Raw genomic sequence first — 21,537 nt, forward strand, 5'->3', positions numbered from 1 at the left:
GCAACTTGCCCCGTGAGCCACAATTACTGAGCCTGCGCGTCTGGAGCCTGTGCTCCGCAACAAGAGAGGCCGCGATAGTGAGAGGCCCGCGCACCGCAATGAAGAGGGGCCCCCACTTGCCGCAACTAGAGAAAGCCCTCGCACAGAGACAAAGAGCCAACACAGCCGTAAATGAATAAATGAATAAGTAAGTAAATAAATAAATAAACAAAGGATTGATACTCATAATGATGACCTCAAGTCCTGCCATTGCCAAATCCTTAGACACTAAGGAAGAGTATACCGAACACTTTGAAATTCTAATGTAAATGAAGTTGACAGTGGTTTCTGGCTATCCAATATATCAGAAATGTGTTTTTAATAAGAAAATCTCCTTTTGTGATCATCTAGATAAAAGTGAGTTAACCATTGCTATGTGATAGTCACTCATGCTGCTCACTCAGTATTCCTGGCTTTTCATCTTCTGTTGCATGATAGAATTTCACTTCCTGGTCCCATTGTGTGAGGGGAGGGGGGCCATATTATGAGCTCTGTCCAGTATATTTTAAGGAGAAACGATGTCTGAGCCTTCAGTTGCTGGAGTATGACCTTCCAAAGCCCTCTTCCCTCCTGGCACCAAGATCAGTAATGTCGGAGATAGGTAGTTCTGTCAGAGAAGATACAACCATCAAGACTCCCTACTGACCCACAGGTAGCATGAGCCAGAAATAAACTTTTGTTGTTTTAAGCTACTATGCTTTAGAGGTTTGCTACAATAGCCTAAGCTAAGCTAAGCTTGTCCTGACTGATGACTCTTCAGTGTTGATCTTATTGAGTGACTTTAACTTTGGTACAGTATCAGTTATTGTAAGAAAATGGGTCGGGACTTCCTGGTGGCGCAGTGGTTAAGAATCTGCCTGCCAGTGCAGGGGACACGGGTTCGATTCCTGGTCTGGGAAGATCCCACATGCCACGGAGCAACTAAGCCGGTGTGCCACAACTACTGAGCCTGCACTCTAGAGCCCGTGAGCCACAACTACTGAGCTTGCCTGGTGCAACTACTGAAGCCTGCGTGCCTAGAGCCTGTGCTCTGCAATGAGAGAAGCCACTGCAATGAGAAGCCCGTGAACCAAACGACACCACAACGAAGAGTAGCCCCCGCTCGCCACAGCTAGAGAAAGCCTGCACGCAGCAACAAATACCCAACGCAGACAATAAATAAATAAATAAGAAAATGGGTCTAGGTGAGCTGTCCATATACTTTCACTTTATTTTCAATGATAAATGATTTTAATGTATTTCAAAGGATTAGAAGGCCTTTCATGTATGTAGGACGCTCTTTAGTTTTGCTTTATTTCTTATTCCACTTGGAACCTTCAAACCCACTTATATTTTTGAAGAAGTTGGCTCTAAAAAGGACTTTTGCCTTATAACTGTGGGCCATATCTGTCCACCACCTGACTTAGTGAAGTTTTATTGGAACATAGCTATGCCCATTTGTTTATGTAGTGTTTATGGGTGCTTTTGTACAAAAAGGCAGAGTTGAGTAGTTGTGACAGAGACTCTGTGGCCCGTAAAGCCTAATATATTTGCTGTATGGCTCATAATAGAAAAAAATTTGCTAACTCTGTCTCACAGATCCTTAATTATTAGGAATGGAAAGATTCCCGGATGATTTGCCTGAATTGCTGCAGATATCCTAGCTCTTGGAAGTTCTGTCTGATGGAGTGAAGGCCTTCTCCTGGATCTGCAATGTCCCTTTATTTTATATACTACCCTGAAAGCAGTGAAACAGCTTATCCCTCTTGGATTCTGCCTGTGAATAAGCAAAGACTCCCTCACGCCTGATAAGCAAACCATTTTTCCATATTGCCACCCTCGTTGTCTTTGTCCAGACCAGCTGCTGGGCAAACTGCTAACGAGTCCACTTGTCATGTGATGCTGCTCAGTGATTCTGCTTTGTGCTTGTTGCTGTTGACAGTTGAACCTGCCGTTTTGATAGGGCTTTTTCAGGCCACATGGGAGAGAGGTGATCAGGTTGTCTCACATGATGGGTCATGAATGTGAGGCTACGTGAGGAAATAAGGAAACTGTCCACAGTCACACAGCCAGGCTACATGACAGTGGAACGTTATTCATTACTGCTCAGAATTCAGCAGTAACTGTAGGAGGCCAACAGCAGCTCTCTGTCTCGCATTCAGAGCTCCCCAAGAGTTGATCGTGTCCGTTAATCTTTATCCAATTTGGCATACCCTTATTAGCATTCTTATTTGGGGTCATCTAATGGTTGAGTCTCTCTTTTGCCCTCTTTTGCTCTCTTTTGCCCTCTTTTGCTCTCTTTTGCTTTGCTTGGGGCCCAGTCAGATGGGGCCTAGAAAACAGGGTTAAATGACATAAAACGTGGCAGATTATGATCAAGGAATCACTTGTGGTTGTCTTCTTAGAAGTGGCTGTGGGAATGGCAAGTCTTTAGATTCTATTCCAATAAATCCATCTTTCATCTTTTCTCATAGGATCCTGTATAAGGAATCCTAAGGAATCTGTCTTTTTGCAAGGAGGAGGGAAGCATTAGAGCCAGAAACCCATCTATCTGTCCTGGGAATTCCTTGCTTATGTCCAGAGAGTATGAAAGCCGCATATGGGACCTACCAGATGGCACATGCCACTTGGACAGTTGTTCATGGGAACATTCCTTAGCAAAAAAGCATTGTTAGAAATAGCAAAATCTTGTATAAACAAAAATACGTGTTTTGGTGATCTCAAAGCTCAGTTTTTCGGATTCATTCAGTAATCAGAGGCTTAAACTAAGAATATGAATTTATGTTTCTCTGTGTGGTATGTGTATCTATTACCTCTGTATGAGTATTTGCTGCTATGTGCAATTTTCTTTTTTTTTTTTGAGGTTTATTTTTTTTTAATTAATTTTTTTTTGGCTGCGTTGGGTCTTTGTTGCTGTGTACGGGCTTTCTCTAGTTGCTGTGAGCGGGGACTACTCTTCATTGCGGTGCGCGGGCTTCTCATTGTGATGGCTTCTCTTGTTGCAGAGCATGGGCTCTAGGCACGTGGGCTTCAGTAGCTGTAGCTCATGGGCTCTAGAGCGCAGGCTCAGTAGTTGTGGCACACGGGCTTAGTTGCTGCGTGGCATGTGCGATCTTCCCAGACCAGAGGTTGAACCCGTGTCCCCTGCATTGGCAGGCAGATTCTTAACCACTGCACCACCAGGAAGTCCCTCTTTTTCTTTACTTTTTTTCTTTTCAGAAAAAGAAGCCCTAGACAAATAGACAGGGATTTCTATTTTTATCTTTTGATAAAGGTGATAAGAGTTGCATTCAATAGGGCATATTTTAGGGTCTGACACCAGAGGGACCCTAGACTTTCCTCTTTGACACCCCATCTCCTTCCTAGATGAAAGGTGGTGAAGTATAGTGATTAAAAATATGGTTTATGGGCTTCCCTGGTGGCACAGTGGTTGAGAGTCCGCCTGCCGATGCAGGGGATACAGGTTTGTGTCCCGGTCTGGGAGGATCCCGTGCTCCGCGGCGGGAAAAGGTTTATTTTCCAGATTCACAGATTACTGGCTGTGATCCTGGACTAGTCCCTTTATCTCTCTGTGCTTCATTTATCTCATCTGTAAAACAGCGATAATGACACCTACCTCAGAGTTGTTGTGAGGACTAAATGAGTAAGTAAATATAAAACACTTAGAACAGTGCTTCACAGATAATAAATGCTACATAAGTGTTATTATTATTATTATCTTCTCTGATACCTGATCACCATCTTATCCAGCACACAATAATTTCTCCAATCCCTTTTCTGTTCACAACAAAGTATCCTTCTGTCCTTCCTGGTAGCATGTGCATTTTAATAGGGGCACTGTGAAGTTACAGCAAACTCAGATGAATTACTCTAATGGAGAGAATTTCTAGTATTCTACAGGGTGGTGGGGAAAATCATTTGGGGGCACATCGTGGCAAGAGGTTGAAGAATCAGGGGAAATCACATGCTTAGAGAATATCTAGAAAGAAGAGACTTGAATATGTCTCAGCTTCCTTCCATTTCTAGCCCCAAGTTTTCCTAAGTCAAGAAGCTATAGGGTCTGCACAGCCTCCTGTGGAAACCTGAGCTGGCTCTGTAGCTTTCTTCCTGTGTCTCATAACCATGTCCAGCAACAGGAATGCTAACTCACCAGCTGCCTGCCTTAACAGATTCAAGGGCATGATAGTACAGAAAAGAGGCTGTACTGAATACTGGTTCATGTGGAGCTGAGGAAAGCTAATAAGCTAAGAAGGATGACCAGGTGCTGAAAAGGAGAAATCTAAGCTTGCTTCCTGAGGCTGCTGCTTCTCCACTGCAAGAAAACCAAAACAACCAGGGCACTGTAAATTGGTCTGTTGATGATACTGTCAAAGGCATCAACAGCAGCAGTTTGGAAAGCCAGCTCCAAGTGACTCAAGCTGCTGGGAAACTGCCTTCTAGGAAAAACAGCCCCCCGTAGACAACATAATCTGGGCTGGTTTGATTCCAGAATTTGTGTCCTTCTTGGGCAGAACTGACTTTAGTCCCATTCAGTTTGAATCTGCGTGGGTGCTCATTAACATTGCCTCTAGGACGTCAGAACAGACTGGGCCTGGGACTTCCCTGGTGGTCCAGTGGGTAAGACTCCACACTCCCAATGCAGGGGGCCCAGGTTCGATCCCTGGTTGGGGAACTAGATCCTGCATGCATGTCGCAACTAAAGATCCCGCATGCCGCATCTAAGACCCGGTGCAGCATGCATGCATAAATCAATCAGAACAGACTGGGATATAGAAGATGTGGCACATATATACAGTGGAATATTAGCCATAAAAAGAAACGAAATTGAGTTATTTGTAGTGAGGTGGATGGACCTAGAGTCTGTCATACAGAGTGAAGTAAGTCAGAAAGAGGAAAAACAAATACCGTATGCTAACACATATATATAGAATCTAAAAAAAAAAATGGTACTGAAGAACCTAGGGGCAGGACAGGAATAAAGATGCAGACGTAGAGAATGGACTTGAGTACACAGGGAGGGGGAAGGGTAAGCTGGGACTAAGTGAGAGAGTGACATTGACATATATACACTACCAAATGTAAAATAGATAGCTAGTGGGAAGCAGCTGCATAGCATAGGGAGATCAGCTCGGTGCTTTGTGACCATCTAGAGGGGTGGGATAGGGAGGGTGGGAGGGAGACGCAAGAGGGAGGAGATATGGGGATATATGTATACGTATAGCTGACTCACTTTGTTATACAGTAGAAACTAATACAACATTGTAAAGCAATTATACTCCAATAAAGATGTTAAAAAAACAGAAAAAAGAAAAACAGGCTGGGGCTATGCTGTCCCAGCATTCATTTCTCTGCTGGCATCTCCCCATGCTTACATCAGTGAACAAGGTGTATGGGCTCTCGGAAACACTGCAGGTGATGGTTCAGTTTTTTTTGACTAGGCTATCAAGTGTAGTGCAGTTGATCCACTGGTGGCTTTTTCTTGCAGTTCCTAATGTGTCATCTTTAGCATGTGGTTACTTGTAACACCTTACCTGGACACTTTCAAACCTTTGTTGCAACAAGAATCCTGCATCCCTGTTAGATGCTGTTGAGCAAATTCTTCCTACTTTAGTTCGTCTCCTGTATCATGATGTCCAGAAGTATTAGCAGATATATGGACAATATCAAATATCATAGCTGGCCACCATCACCAGATACAGTGAGTTGTGAATCATGGATTAGTCCCATTCCTCATTGGTGTTCTAAGGCAAACTTCAAGACGCAAAAGAAGCTTTATGGGCTGTGACCAGCTAGAAAAGTTGTGGAACAGTTGAACAGATTGTGTAGCAGATTGTTCATTGGGGCATAGTAGAATTGTTGATGAACCTCTGAACTGTGAAAGATACCAAAATTACCATGGTTATTCTGAATGCCATTTCAGGTATCTTCCAGGCTGCTGAGAAACTAGGTGAAACTGAGAAACTTAGTATAATTGAAGAATGTAGAGGTCTGGACAAAACTGAAGCTCTATAAAACCATGAAAATGAGTCTGTGTAACACAGTTTCATTAAGTTTGATTGAGAAATGCTTCCCTATGGAGGAACAAGAATATCAAAATGTTGTGCCAGAAACTCCCTCTGAAGGCTGTACGTCCCAAGTTCCGGATGGCATTCTGGGACCACTTTTAGATTGTACAACTAAAGCATAAGTTTATTATACCAGACGTGTACTATGTTTGGTATAAGTTTGCCTTACTGTTTCTCTAAGAGCTCTTTAAATGTGGTTTGCTATGGTAAAACTACTTTTTACAAGGAAACTATACTTGAACAGTTCCAAACTGTGCATATTGTATGAAGCTTCTCCTCTCAAAGGGTTTCTTAATTTCAGTGTGGAATTTCATATCTTGCAGTGTCCTATAAAAAGATTATTTCACCCTTTGCTTCAAAAAAAAAAAACAAACAGCAGCAGCAGGTGTGGGTCAGCAGGCAGTCAGGGCCTAGAGGGTTCAGGGGAGGCCTCAGGTTTTGTTGCAGCTCTGATAGAGGAATTTAGACTTTATACTTTGGAGTGTCTAGAGGTAAGGGTCATAGTCTGTAAAAATAAAAACACCAGTAATAAGGATATATGGTCAAGGATATTTATTGAACCATTTTGAGTAGGGATAAAATAGTAGAAACAAGTGATTGCCCATTTGTAGGGGAACGATTGACTCAATTTTGGTACATATACACCGTGAAATATATTGCAGATGTCTTAGAAGAATTCAAAACCCATAAATATGTGAGTGAGCGTGTGTGCATTTATGGTTATGACTGTGGGAAGAACAAGAAATGATGCCAGTTGTTAATGTCTTACCCACAGGTGGGGGTTAATGTATGAGGGAGGAAAAGAGGAAGGGAAAAGAGGGGTGGCAAATAAAAAGGAAATAAAACGAAGCATTGCCCCCACAGCATGCATGATAGCCCAGTTATTTTAATTATTTATTTATTTGACTGCGTCGGGTCTTAGTTGCAGCACGCAGCATCTCTCGTTGCGGTGCGCAGGCTTCTCTCTAGTTGTGGTGCGTGGGCTCCAGAGAGCGCAGGCTCAGTAGTTGGCGGCGCGTGGGCTTAGTTGCCCTGTGGCATGTGGGATCTCAGCTCCCCAACCAGGGATCGAACCCACCTCCCCTGCATTGGAAGGCGGATTCTTAACCACTGGACTGCCAAGGAAGTCCCCCAATTATTTTAAATTGTGTTTGTGTAACTGTGGATTTGTGCATGCATGAAAAAAGGAAGAGTTGTATCTATGGGAAATAACCTGTATGTTAATGCTATGTTATGTGATAAAAAGCAAGTTGCAGGTTGACGTGCATTATATGTGTCTCTTTCAATGAAAATAAAGAAAAACGAAGAACTGTATATCCTTATATACATGGAGAAAGGTATGGAGGGACATACCTGTTCGTTATATCCTTTCCGTCAGTACCTGAAGGGGACTTGTTGGATACTTAAATGAGTAGGATTAGGGGTTGAGGTAGGGAAGGAAGGTTAGTTTTTTCTTCATGCGTTTTATTTTTTCACTTGGTACAAGAAGTGGGTGTTCTTTGTAGTTTGAAAAACAGCAAAGAAAGAAAAAAATGTAATCTTGTCTGTCTCTAGTAAGGCTTCAAATTCTGGTCATTTAATGATAGCAATGTCGGTGAAATTTGGGGGTGAGATTATAATTCTCTTCATGTGCAAACGAAAAGGTTAATGGAGCAAAAAGACTCCAAAAGTGATTAACAAATGGCAGAAGGATCAGATTTTATTGTTTTTGACCAAAGGCTTTAACAAAATTTTACTGAGACTGCTATTTAGAAATACTCAAAGGAGACTTGGTAAAGTTTCTCCCAGCGTGAAGCAAAACAACAGGAAGTAAGGAAACCTTGAAGAACAATTTTAAATTGTAGGGTAATAGCTTAGTGTTCAACAGATAAGATTTGCCTTTCCTGATAACTCTGGTGAACAGTTATTTTGCTAGTGGCAGAATATCACAGTGGTTAAAAGCAAGAGCTTTGTTTAGAGGTACTTACTACCCATGGGACGTCAATTTTCTCGTGTGAACATTAGAGAACTTTGATAATATTAACTACCCTCATAGATGTATTGTGAGTATTAAATGGATTAATAACATTTAAGGTGCTGAGAGCCTAACACAAAATAATTGCTCAGTAAATGTTACTAGCTATATGAATCTAAAACTCTGGTTTTTGAAAAAGCGCTTTTAAAAAAATTGTAGACTTTTTAATGATGGCCATTCTGACCGGTGAGAGGTGGTACTTCATTGTAGTTTTGATTTGCATTTCTCTAATAATTAGTGATGTTTAGCATCTTTTCATGTGCCTATTGGCCATCTGTATTTCTTCTTTGGAGAAATGTCTCTTTAAGTTTTCTGCCCACTTTTGGATTGGGTTGTTTGTTTTTTTGTTGTTGAGCTGTATGAACTGTTTGTTGAATAAAGCACTTCTGTTGAAGTATTCATTGTGCAAAGTAATCCTAACAATCATCCTTAAACAGTAGGAGTAGTGCAAAGCACAGTGTTTTGCTTTAATAGGCACTTTACAAATATTGGTTGAGTAAATAATTTCATATGGCTTTGTTAGAGTCTCTGTTTAGATTAATATCATTTCACATATTTATATTTTTCAAAAATTTAAAAGGAAAAGTACATATACAGGGTGATAATTTAGGTGCATCTTAGTTAATGGATTCAAGAATAAAAGAGATTCCTATGTACTTAAATATAGACAGCTTTCAGTAGGGAAATATGAGGGTACTAATTTGTATTTTAGAAAATTATTATGAAGGAGAGGATTCTGGGAAGAAAGCAGGAATCTGTCTTCCCACCTAGATGACAATTGCACTGGCAGAATCCATCTTAAGTAACTGTTTTGGAACTCTGGAGTCTATTGAAGACTTGCCACTTCCAGAGGAAGACTTGGAGGACAAATTGAAGTTAATTTCAGCTCTTAACATAGTAGGAGCCACCCATTCCCTATTCCCAGTCAAGTGGCAGGCAGCTATGCACTGGTCCTGGAGCATCTTGCATGTAGCTTGCAGAAGTCAGGGTGGGCAAAAAGGACCCTGTTTTCCAAATATCAGGAATCTACTCTGATTGCTAATTGCTGCTTCTGATCACAGAGGTGCAGGCAAAGAGGTAGGCAGCCATTGTTGTTGCACCTTTCTCCAAGTCCCTCCCCATCCTGCTGAAGTGACTTCCAGGGGATTTAAAGGGCCAGCACCCTTCTCCCCACCCCCACCCCACTTCATTTTTCTCTTTTTGGGAGCCAGATATTTATGACCAGGGCATTCAAAAACAACAAAACACACAGGGAAAATTAAAAAGTGACTAGACATGCCCAGGGAAAGGCTCAGAAAAGACCTGAGAATACTTTAGCTTTACACCTCTGTCTGATCCTCAGCACAGAGACAGCCTACAACAATCAAAAACACAAAAACAATAAATGAAAAGAATAACAAGAGACAGCATACGCTGGAGAAAGGAAAGAATCTGATTTCCAGAGTTACTACATTATTAGGTTCAAATGTCCAGTTTTCAACAAAAAAGTCACAATACAAAGAAACATGAAAGTGTAGCCCATGTAAAGGAAAAAATTAATCAACAGAAACCATCCCTGAGAAGGACCTAAAGGCAGATATACTAGACAGAGACTTTTAACTGTCCTAAAAATGCTCAAAGAACTAAAGGAAGATATGGAGAAAGTCATTAAAACGATATATGAATAAAAACCATATGATCACTTCAATACATGCAGAAAAAGCTTTTAACAAAATTCAACATCCATTTACGATAAAAACTCTCCACAAAGTGGGTATAGAGGGAACATACCTCTACATAATAAAGGCTATATATGACAAGCTCACAGCTAACCTGATACTCAGTGGTGAAAACCTGAAGCATTTCCTTTGAGATCAGCAACAGGACAAGGATGCCCACTCTTGCCACTTTTATTCAACACAGTATTGGAAGTACTAGCCACAGCAATCAGACAAGAAAAAGAAATGAAAGGAATCTAAATTGGAAAGGAAGAAGTAAAACCGTCACTGGTTGCAGATGACATGTTACTGTACATAGAAAATCCTAAAGATGCCGCCAGAAAACTACTAGAGCTCATCAATGAATTTGGTAAAGTTGCAGGACACAAAATTAAAATACAGAAATCTGTTGCATTTCTATACACTAACAACAAGCTATCAGAAAGAGAAATTAAGAAAAAAATCCCATTTACCATCACTTCAAAAAGAATGAAATAACTAGGAGAAAACCTGGTCATAGCACTTTCTCCATACACTGCACAAATCTTTTTTTTTGTATTCGGTTGCATTTTTAGCTTGCTTGAAATAATAAAGCATAGCGTGCCAAAAATGTTGCTTTTTTCTTTCATCTTCAATATTAAAATGGCTACACAAAAATTCACCAATTTTGATAAGTCTTTTTCAAATGCACTGATATGACAGCTGTCACATACAATCTAACAAAATTGTTTCAAATGAAGTTAAATACAACCAAGTGCTACTAGAGCTATCTTTTTTCTTGTTTTTCTTTTTTTTTTTTTTTTTGCGGTATGTGGGCCCCTCACTGCTGCGGCCTCTCCCGTTGCGGAGCCCAGGCTCCAGAAGTGCAGGCTCAGCGGCCATGGCTTACGGGCCAAGCCGCTCCACGGCATGTGGGATCCTCCTGGACCGGGGCATGAACCCACGTCCCCTGCATCGGTAGGCAGACTCCCAACCACTGTGCCACCAGGGAAGCCCTACTAGAGCTATCTTATGGAAAAAAACAAATGAACCTTTTGGCCAACCCAATGAAAGACCTGTACTTGGAAAGCTATAAGACATTGCTGAAAGAAATTGAAGATGACACAAACAGGTGGAAAGATATATCATGTTCATGGTTTGGAAAAATTAATATTGTTAAAATGACCCTACTACCCAAGGCAGTCTATAGAGTCAACACAATCCCTATCAAAATACCAATGGTGTCTTTCATAGTACTAGAATAAATCATTATAAAATTTGTATGGAAACACAAAAGACCCCAAATAGCCAAAGCAATTTTGAGAAAGAAGAACAGCTAGAGGTGTCATGCTCCCTGACTACTGACTATACTACAAAGCTACAGTAATGAAAAGAGTGTGGTACTGGTACAAAAACAGACACATAGCTCAGTGGAATAGAATAGAGAGCCCAGAAATAAACCCATGTACTTATGATTAATTATGACAAAGGAGGCAATAATATACAATGTGGAAGAGACAGTCTCTTCAGTAAGTGGTGATGGGAGAACTGGACAGCTACACGTAAAAGAATGAAATTAGAACATTTTCCCACATCATGTACAAAAATAAACAAAAATGGATTAAAGACCTAAATTTAAGATCAGAAACCATAAAAATCCTAGAAGAAAACATAGGCAAAACACTCTTTGACATAAATCATAGCAGTATTTTTTGATCCATATTCTAAGGCAGTGGAAACTAAAGAAAAAATAAACAAATGGGAACTAATTAAATTTAAAAGCTTTTGCACAACAAAGGAAACCATTGACAAGATGAAAAGACAACCTACTGAGTGGGATAAAATATTTACAAATGATATGACCGTTAAGGGGTTAATACCCAAAATATATAAATAGCTCATACAACTCAGTATAAAACAAACAAAAAACCAACCTGATTAAAAAATGGGCAAAAGACCCGAATAGACATTTTTCCAAAGAAGACATACAGATGGCCAACAGGCACATGAAAATATGCTTAACATCACTAATCATCAGAGAAATGAAACTCAAAACCACAATGAGATATCATCTCACACCTGTCAGAGTGACTATCATCAATGACCACATATAACAAATGTTGGTAAAGATGTGGAGAAAAGGAAACCCTTGTACACTGTTGGTGGGAATGTAAATTGGTGCAGCCACTGTGGAAAACAGTATGGAGGTTCCTCAAAAAACTAAAAATAGAATTATCATATGATCCAGTATTCCACTCCTGGGTATATATCCAAAGAAAATGAAAACACTAATTTGAAAAGATGCATGCACTTCAGTGTTCATAAGCAGCGTTATTTATAATAGCCAAGATATGGAAGGAACCTGAGTGTCCATCAACAGATGAATGGATAAAGAAGATGTGATATATATATATATATATATATATAATATGTGTGTGTGTGTGTGTGTGTGTGTGTGTATGTCATGGAATACTACTCAGTCATAAAAAAGAATGAAATCTTGCCATTTGAAACAACATGGATGGACCTGGAGGATATTATGCTTAGTGAAATGAATAAGATAAAGACAAATACTGTACATATCACTTATATGTGGAACCTAAAAAATAAAACAAACAAATGAATATAACAAAACAGAAACAAACTGGCACATATAGAGAACAAACTAGTGGTTACCAGTGGGGAGAGGTGAGGGGCAAGATAGGAGTAGGGGATTAAGAGGTACAAACTACTATGTATAAAATACATAAGCTACAAGGATATATTGTACAGCACAGGGAAGATAGCCAATATTTTATAATAACCTTAAATGAAGTATAATCTGTAAAAATTTTTAATCACTTTGTTGTACACCTGAAACTAATATGATATTGTATATCATCTGTACCTCAATTTTTTTTGGCTAAGCCATGTGATATGTGGGATCTTAGTACCCCGACCAGGGATTTAACCCGCACCCCTTGCAGTGGAAGCACAGAGTTGTAAACACTGGACCACCAGGGAAGTCCCATATACCTCAATTTTTTAAAAATGAAAGAAAAGAAAACCTCATCCTTTGCATCACCCCAATATTTAGTCTTATCTTACAACATATCTGACTTTCTAAATTTCACCTGGACAGCCATGCATTTTCACTACTCGCAGCTTTATATGTGTTATTCATACTGCCTAGATAATCAACCTAATAATTAAAATCCTACTCATGGCTTGAGGCCCACTTCAGATGTTCCCTGTTTCATGAAGTCTTCCCTGCTTCTTCAGTTGAATTCAGTTCTGTTGAATATCTTCCTTTTGCTCTTCCAGGTCAACTCTTCATCGTTTTCTACCTTTTTCTATGCCCCAAAGGCTGACCTGTTGGACTAAGCATTGGGCTTCCTTGCCCTCTGGCTTGAGTTGGGGTTGAACGGTGGAGAGCTCTAACAGATGAGAGGGAGAGGTTTCCTCCTGAGGGATTGGCTTGGTCTGGCCTCACCTGTTAACTTAAGTCACAGCTCCTCTCAATGTGGTGCTCTCCGCATGGTTCTCTTCTTCCAGGTTTTGGTGAACGTTTTTCCCCCTTCGTCCATTTTGGCTCTGAGGTGGTGAATTTCCAGGTACTGGTTCCAGGTTACTCCACTGTCCCTTGTGGTTTTCCTACTTCACACCCACACCTTTGTGAATAGTCTTTTTACTTAATTAAACCTGAATGATTCTAATTTGAATATACCATCTGTTTCTGTTTAGACCCTGACTGATATAATGCCACAATGTGTTTCTTGTACCTGTAGTACATTTCATTTTATCTTTATGGTTATTTTTTAATTTGATTCAACAGGACTGCAAAATAAATATCTTATGCTTCATTAGCATTTTCATGTATTAAGCGTTTTCTCATAATTTACTTCATTTGATTTTTACAATAAACTGTTTACAATAAACGTCATCCCTATTTTACTGATGAGGAAAAAGGAAACAAAGCACGTTACTCATACCAGGTCACACAGCTAGTAAGTGGCAGTGCTGGTATCTGTAGGAACCCAGGCCTGACTCAGAATCCAGGGTGCTTTCTGTTGTTGTATTTTTCCTTACATCTTTTTATTAAACTTAAAAAAATTTTTTGAAATGATCACAGATTTACATAGAAGATGAAAGTACATTCAAAAAAATTTTTCCTGAACCACTTAAAAGTTGCCAACCTGTTACCCAGTTATCCCAGATACTTGAGTGTGCAGTTCCTTATACTAAAGGACATTCTTTAACATAACCACAATACAACCTTCAAAACTGGGAATTTAAATTGTTATATTACTACATCTAATCATTAGATCCCATTTGAGTTTTGCTGATTGTCCCAGTGATGTCCTTTATAGAAAAAGGATCTGGTTCAGAATCACTTGTTGCATTTAGCTGTCTTATGTCTAGTCTAATTCATCCTGGAATAGTTCCTCAGTTTTTCTTTGTATTCATAATCTTGACACTTTGGAAGATTACAGGTGAATTATTTTTTAGAATGTTTCTTAAGTTGGTTGTTCAATGTCTCCTCATGATTAGATCCAGGTTATGCATCTTTGGTAGGAATATCACAGAGTTCACTTTGATTTCTTGATTAAGGTGCCGTCTTGCTAGGCTCCTCCACCGTATAGTTACTCTTTTCCCTTCTTTGTAATAAATATTTTGTCGAAAGGTACTTTGAAACACTATGTAAATATCCCATTCCTCATCAAACTTTCAAATTATTTACTTGTTTATATTTGTACTGACTCATGGTTTCCCATTTTATTCAGTGGATGACAGTCTGTTAGTATTATTGTTTGTTATGATGCTCAGATTGTTCCCATTAATGGGAAATGGCATTTAGCCAAGATCTGGGTGCTAGGTGTGATCATTGCTATTGAGATATCACTGTTCCTTGGTCTCCTCAGTAGAGTTAGACAAAGCTAGGGAATATATATTTGCATATACAGATGTATATACACACACACATGCATACAGTTCCATTATATCTATTTACTTATATTGAAACTCATGAGTTCTCACTGATTCTGATCAAATACTCTACAGTTGAAAGAAGGAAGTATGAAGAGAGAACTTGAGTGCTAGATGGAAGTAAATGAAAAATAACCCAACCAACTTAGCAAATTTGTTTCAGGACAGGGAGTGCTTGACTAAGGAGAGTTGTGTTCGTAGAATTTTGGAAATTGAGGGCTTACAAATAGTGAAGGTAACTCTTCTGCTTTTTTTCTTTGTGTTCCATACCACTAGGAAATATTGACCTTGAGCTGCAATTATAAATACTAGTTGCTAACTGATATTTTCTAATGGGAATTTTGGATTTCATTCATCTCATGTTGGTATGAGAATAAGAAAACTGTCAATTGTTAAGAACTCATTAAGTTAGTTGTGTCAGTTATGAACCTCTAAACTCAGAATTGTGAAAATGAATCACAGAAATGTTTAAAATGCTTAAGTGTTTGAGGAATATAGGAATGACAAGCAATACACAACAGGTTATATACTATGAATAACAATATAAAATTTATATATTTGTAGAAAGATGGAAAAGTACAGTAAAAATTTATTGTGCTTAGCAATGGCGTTTGGTCAGTTATTTAATTTTTTTTTACTCTTGGGATGTTGATTATTTTCTTACTGATTTGGAACTGCTCATTATATTGCAATATTAAGTTGTGGTAAATCTACATTGTAGATAATAGATGCCATTTGGAGAACATAGAAGAAAATGAGATGGAAGTATTTTACATTTCAGTCTTTATTTTCCTTCTTTCTGCTAACTAACGCAATATAGTGAATGCACTTGGATAAAGAATGAGTACTTTGGTCTTTTCCAAGTGCCTCCTGGTTCTATGGTCATGGCAGTAGCTGTAGGGTCAGAGAAACTTTAAGTGGGGACACTTCAGGAGATTCTTCAGGCCTATGTCATGGTTAAGAAAATTGCAGCCCTTCTGTCTCCTCCTCTTCCCTCTATAGGTGGGAGCTCATGGATCCTTTAGCTTTCGGGGGGTTGTGAGAAGAGGGCTAGTCTATCAATCCCAAGCAGAAGATCCTAGAAAGACCCTGTGATATCCAGTCACAGAGTAATTTTCATTTTAGGGAGTGATATTCTCATACCACTAAAGGGTTGCATCGTGGGAATGGACCACTGCCACTATAGTTGGGCCTCTCTCATTGAGGCTAAGAACAGCTGCTGATGTCTGTCCTTTTTGTACCCATACTTCCTTGTTCAAATAAGAGTAATAAAATAACTTCAGTGAAGTGATGAGGCAGAGAGATTTGTTTGGCTGTTTCTGGGGTTACTTGCCTGGATGTTTGTTATTCCTAAGGTGGGAGATCTTTAGTCCTTGGGATGAACTTTCCACAGTTGACAGCCAGGTATTAAGAGATGGCAAGTGGAGGTCTGAAGGTTTTTCAGGGAGAGTAAAGTGACCTAGTTGTTCTGTTGTTTCACCCAGAATTCTGACTTCTTGAAGGATTGAAATGACAAGGATACATTTTAGATTTTGTGGTACTGCAGTCCTGAGGTCACCCTCACTTAAGAGAGAAGGCCTTTATCCGGGGGACATTATTCAAAGAAGGGACTTATCTGAAAGCAAGCTTAAGACACAGGTTTAGTGCCACCTATGCTATGAAGATTTTTCTACCCCAGCCCACAGTCTTTTTTCCTTCTCGAAATATAATATTATGTCTACCCTTCATTCTTTTTCTACTATGTAAAAGTATTGAACTTTTACTAACTCTGTGATCATTGTAGATCGAGACAGTATTTCAAATGTCTTTCAAATCTCCCACAGAGACCATGCAGTGCTAGGGCCCTGTTAGGAATTTAATAAATACTTGCTGCCGAGGTGAAGAGAAATCCAGTTCTGGGAACTGCCAGTCTCAAAACTGGTTTCTTTCAATATAATAAAACAAGAAGCAGACTCACAGATATAGAGAACAAATTAGTGGTTATGGGGGTTGCGGGGGGCATATAGGAGTGGGGGGATGGGAGGTACAAACTATTGGGTGTAAGATAAGCTACGAGGATGTATTGTACAACATGGGAAATATAGCCAATATTTTGTAATAACTGTAAATGGAATGTAACCTTTAAAAATTGTATAAATATACAGTGGAGATGGGCTTCCCTGGTGGCGCGGTGATTGGGAGTCCACCTGCCGATGCAGGGGACACGGGTTCGTGCCCCGGTCCGGGAGGATCCCACATGCCGCGGAGTGGCTGGGCCAGTGATCCATGGCCACTGAGCCTGCGCGTCCTGAGCCTGTGCTTCGCAATGGGAGAGGCCACAACAGTGAGAGGCCCGTGTACCGCAAAAAAAAAAAAAATTGTATAAATATACAGTGGAGAAAAGACAGCCTCTTCAATAAGTGGTGCTGGGAAAACTGGACAGGTACATGTAAAAGTGTGAGATTAGAACACTCCCTAACACCATACACAAAAATAAGCTCAAAATGGATTTAAGACCTAAATGTAAGGCCAGAAACTATCAAACTCTTAGAGGAAAACATAGGCAGAACACTCTATGACATAAATGACAGCAAGATCCTTTTTGACCCACCTCCTAGAGAAATGGAAAGAAAAACAAAAATAAACAAATGGGACCTAATGAAACTTAAAAGCTTCTGCACAGCAAAGGAAACCATAAACAAGACCAAAAGACAACCCTCAGAATGGGAGAAAATATTTGCAAATGAAGCAACTGACAAAGGATTAATCTCCAAAATTTACAAGCAGCTCATGAAGCTTAATAACAAAAGAACAAACAACCCAATCCAAAAATGGGCAGAAGACCTAAATAGACATTTCTCCAAAGAAAATATACAGACTGCCAACAAACACATGAAAGGATGCTCAACATCATTAATTAGAGAAATGCAAATCAAAACTACAATGAGATATCATCTCACACCAGTCAGAATGGCCATCATCAAAAAATCTAGAAACAATAAATGCTGGAGAGGGTGTGGAGAAAAGGGAACCCTCTTGCACTGTTGGTGGGAATGTAAATTGATACAGCCACTGTGGAGAACAGTATGGAGGTTCCTTAAAGAACTACAAATAGAGCTACCATACAACCCAGCAATCCCACTACTGGGCAGATACCCTGAGAAAACTATAATTCAAAAAGAGTCATGTACCAAAATGTTCATTGCAGCTCTATTTACAGTAGCCCGGAGATGGAACCAACCTAAGTGTCCATCATTGGATGAATGGATAAAGAAGATGTGGCACATATATACAATGGAATATTACTCAGCCATAAAAAGAAACGAAATTGAGCTATTTGTAATGAGGTGGATGGACCTAGAGTCTGTCATACAGAGTGAAGTAAGTCGGAAAGAGAAAGACAAATGCCGTATACTAACACATATATATGGAATTTAAGAAAAAAAAATGTCATGAAGAACCTAGGGGTAAGACAGGAATAAAGACACAGACCTACTAGAGAATGGACTTGAGGATATGGGGAGGGGGAAGGGTAAGCTGTGACAAAGTGAGAGAGAGGCATGGACATACATACACTACCAAACGTAAGGTAGAGGGCTAGTGGGAAGCAGCTGCATAGCACAGGGAGATCAGCTGGGTGCTTTGTGACCGCCTGCAGGGGTGGGATAGGGAGGGTGGGAGGGAGGGAGATGCAAGAGGGAATAGATATGGGAATATATGTATAACTGATTCACTTTGTTATAAAGCAGAAACTAACACACCATTGTAAAGCAATTATACTCCAATAAAGATGTAAAAAAAAAAAAAGGCATGTACCAATATGTTCATTGCAGCTCTGTTTACAATAGCCAGGACATGGAAGCAACCTAAGTGTCCATCAACAGATGAATGGATAAAGAAGATGTGGCACATATATACAATGGAGTATTACTCCGCCATAAAAAGAAACGAAATTGAGCTATTTGTAGTGAGGTGGATGGACCTAGAGTCTGTCATACAGAGTGAAGTAAGTCAGAAAGAGAAAAACAAATACTGTGTGCTAGCACATATATATGAAATCTAAGAAAAAAAAAGAAAAAGGTCATGAAGAACCTAGGGGTAAGATGGGAACAAAGACACAGACCTACTAGAGAATGGAGTTGAGGATATGGAGAGGGGGAATGGTAAGCTGGGACAAAGTGAGAGAGTGGCATGGACATATATACACTACCAAACGTAAAATAGATAGCTAGTGGGAAGCAGCCGCATAGCACAGGGAGATCAGCTCGGTGCTTTGTGACCACCTAAAAGGGTGGGATAGGGAGGGTGGGAGGGAGACACAAGAGGGAAGAGATATGGGAACATATGTATATGTATAACTGATTCACTTTGTTATAAAGCAGAAACTAACACACCATTGTAAAGCAATTATACTCCAATAAAGGTGTTAAAAAATTAAAAAATTAATTAAAAATAAGAAAAAGAAGGACTTGTTTCTTTCAGAATAATGATTCTTCTCCTCATTGGGTATGGCATACGTTCCAGTTGGCCTTGTTTATCTTTACCTGCATTTCAAAATTTCTCTTGTAGTTTCTTTCTCCTCCTGTTCATTGGAAACTGTTTAAACAGAAATTTCCATGGTATACATTGCATGGATATACATATATGATATGAATAAATATGGGAAATAAATCTCTCTGTAGTTCACAGTGTAAAGTGGAGGAACCAAATAGGAAATCTAGTTTCATCTGTCAAAGTCAAATATAGGCCGTTGCCTGTTTTCTCTGGAAAAATCTGCTACAAAAAACCAGGGGCAGGATCCAAATGATGTTGATTAACCCCTAGCTGGGCTTACAGTGGGAAGGAAATGTGAACATTTATACTGGGCAGAGACCCAAAGATCAGTGACCTGCAGTGGTGTTGAGGGAGTGGCCTGACATTTATAAAGAGTGGACAGCATTTCCTGATACTTTGTGGGGTTGTTTTGGCACAGCTGGCACAGTTGAGACTTTCTTTCCCTTCCTAGATACCTTGTTTGCTCTTTGGGTAAGCTATAGCCCGGTGGACAGTGGGGCCTGGGCTGTGGCTTAGATAGACTTGGATACCTGATGGGTGGGGCTATAGCATGCTTTCCTACTGAGAAATTAAATAGAATTTTAAATTAAAATATTAAGTCATCTTATTATAAATATAGGGAAAACTGTACTTATGAGTATCATAAATAACTATAGTAAAATAAAAAATAAAAACAATTGGGTTTAGTTAGTATCCTCATTGTATTCAAGTATTCCTAATTACTATATTTACATCAGAATTTAAGACCTGAAAGGGACATTAGATATTATCTAGGAATAGAACAAAAGTCTGAAAGAATAAGCTGTACACCAAAATGTTAACAGTGGTTATGTCTAAATGGTGGGAGTATTTTTATCAGCATTTTCTGGTTTTTTTTCTATTTTAAATATATTTATTTATGTAATAAAACATAAGAATACTTCTCATGGTGAATACTCAAATACTGATCCTTGTCAATAAAGATGACATCTATTACTGCATTAAGTAGCAGTGTTACTAAAAGGGAAAAAAAAGTCTTCTAGTACAGTCCTTTTAACAGTGGAGTTATAGACCAAGAGATACGTGATGTTTAAAATCCATTTAGATGGACTACATCATAGAATTTAAAGCTGTTTTCTCATAAATATTTCTTAGGTAAATTAACAAAAACTGGTGAAGAATTTCTTTTCTGTGTGAAAATCATAGTTGATAATAGCAATTTCATTTTATAATAGAAATGTATGGGTCAAAAGGTACAAATTTACAGCTATAAAATGAATAAGTCATGGGGATATGATGTACAGCGTGGTGACTATAGTTAATAATACTGTATTGCATATTTGGAAGTAGCTAGGTGGGTGGATTGTGAAAGATCACAGGAGGAGAAAAAAATTTGTAACTGTATGGTGATGGATGTTAACTTGATTTATTGTGGTGATCATTTTTCTTAAAAATAAATAAATAAATTTATTTATTTATTTATTTTTTGGCTGAGTTGGGTCTTTGTTGCTGTGCGCGGGCTTTCTCTAGTTGCAGCGAGTGGTGGCTACTTTTTGTTGAGGTATGCGGGCTTCTCATTGCTGTGGCTTCTCTTGTTGTGGAGCACGGGCTCTAGGCACGTGGGCTCAGTAGTTGTGGCTCGCGGGCTCCAGAGCGCAGACTCAGTAGTTGTGGCGCATGGGCTTAGTTGCTCCGTGGCATGTGGGATCTTCCTGGACCAGGACTCGAACCTGTGTTCCCTGCATTGGCAGGCGGATTCTTAACCACTGCACCACCACGTAAGCTCTGTGGTGATCATTTTGTGGTATATAGAAATGTTGAATCATTATGTTATATACCTGAAACTAATATGTCAATAATACCTCAATTTTTTAAAAAGCCTGGGAAAAAAGAGAAATGTATGAAGCCTTTCTGTGGGAAAGTATTAAGGGTTAAGAACTTCATGTATTTTATTGGCTAGGTAACCTCTCTTTCAGTTACATGATTTTCATACTTATAGAAGGGAAAGAATGATCCTTAGGCCCTAGCGAAACCGATAAGACATGAAGAAAGAGTTTACAATTTTTTTTACATTAATGGTTTCTGAAGATTTTTTAGAAATGAATATTTAATAAGATGGAAGGTAGAAGTTTTTTTAAAGGTATCTATGTGAAGTTGGGGCATATTAACTATGGTGTCTGTACTGGAATATCTGTTTTCCAAAAGTCCATGGTTCTTTTAAAGTACATGGGAGTACCAGCGAGAATGTTAACTCTTTTGAGTACTCCTTATACCAAAAAATGGAAAA

At 39.2% G+C, this 21,537-nt stretch overlaps 1 protein-coding gene and 2 pseudogenes across 3 annotated transcripts in view; all 3 read left to right on the forward strand.

Moving 5' to 3' along the window:
• STARD9 (StAR related lipid transfer domain containing 9) overlaps positions 1 to 21,537 on the forward strand; it is a gene marked incomplete at its 5' end in the record, with an annotated part of 130,965 nt that overhangs the window by 30,973 nt on the left and 78,455 nt on the right.
• LOC309818493 (importin subunit alpha-1-like) lies at positions 4,141 to 5,664 on the forward strand (annotated as a pseudogene). The gene is made up of 2 exons: positions 4,141 to 4,607; positions 5,327 to 5,664. The product of its transcript is annotated as an importin subunit alpha-1-like (transcript).
• Positions 5,679 to 6,205, forward strand: LOC309818494 (importin subunit alpha-1-like; annotated as a pseudogene). The gene has a single exon. The product of its transcript is annotated as an importin subunit alpha-1-like (transcript).

Source organism: Grampus griseus (genome assembly GCF_964374135.1).
Source record: "Grampus griseus genome assembly, chromosome: 2".
Taxonomy (NCBI): Eukaryota; Metazoa; Chordata; class Mammalia; order Artiodactyla; family Delphinidae; genus Grampus; species Grampus griseus.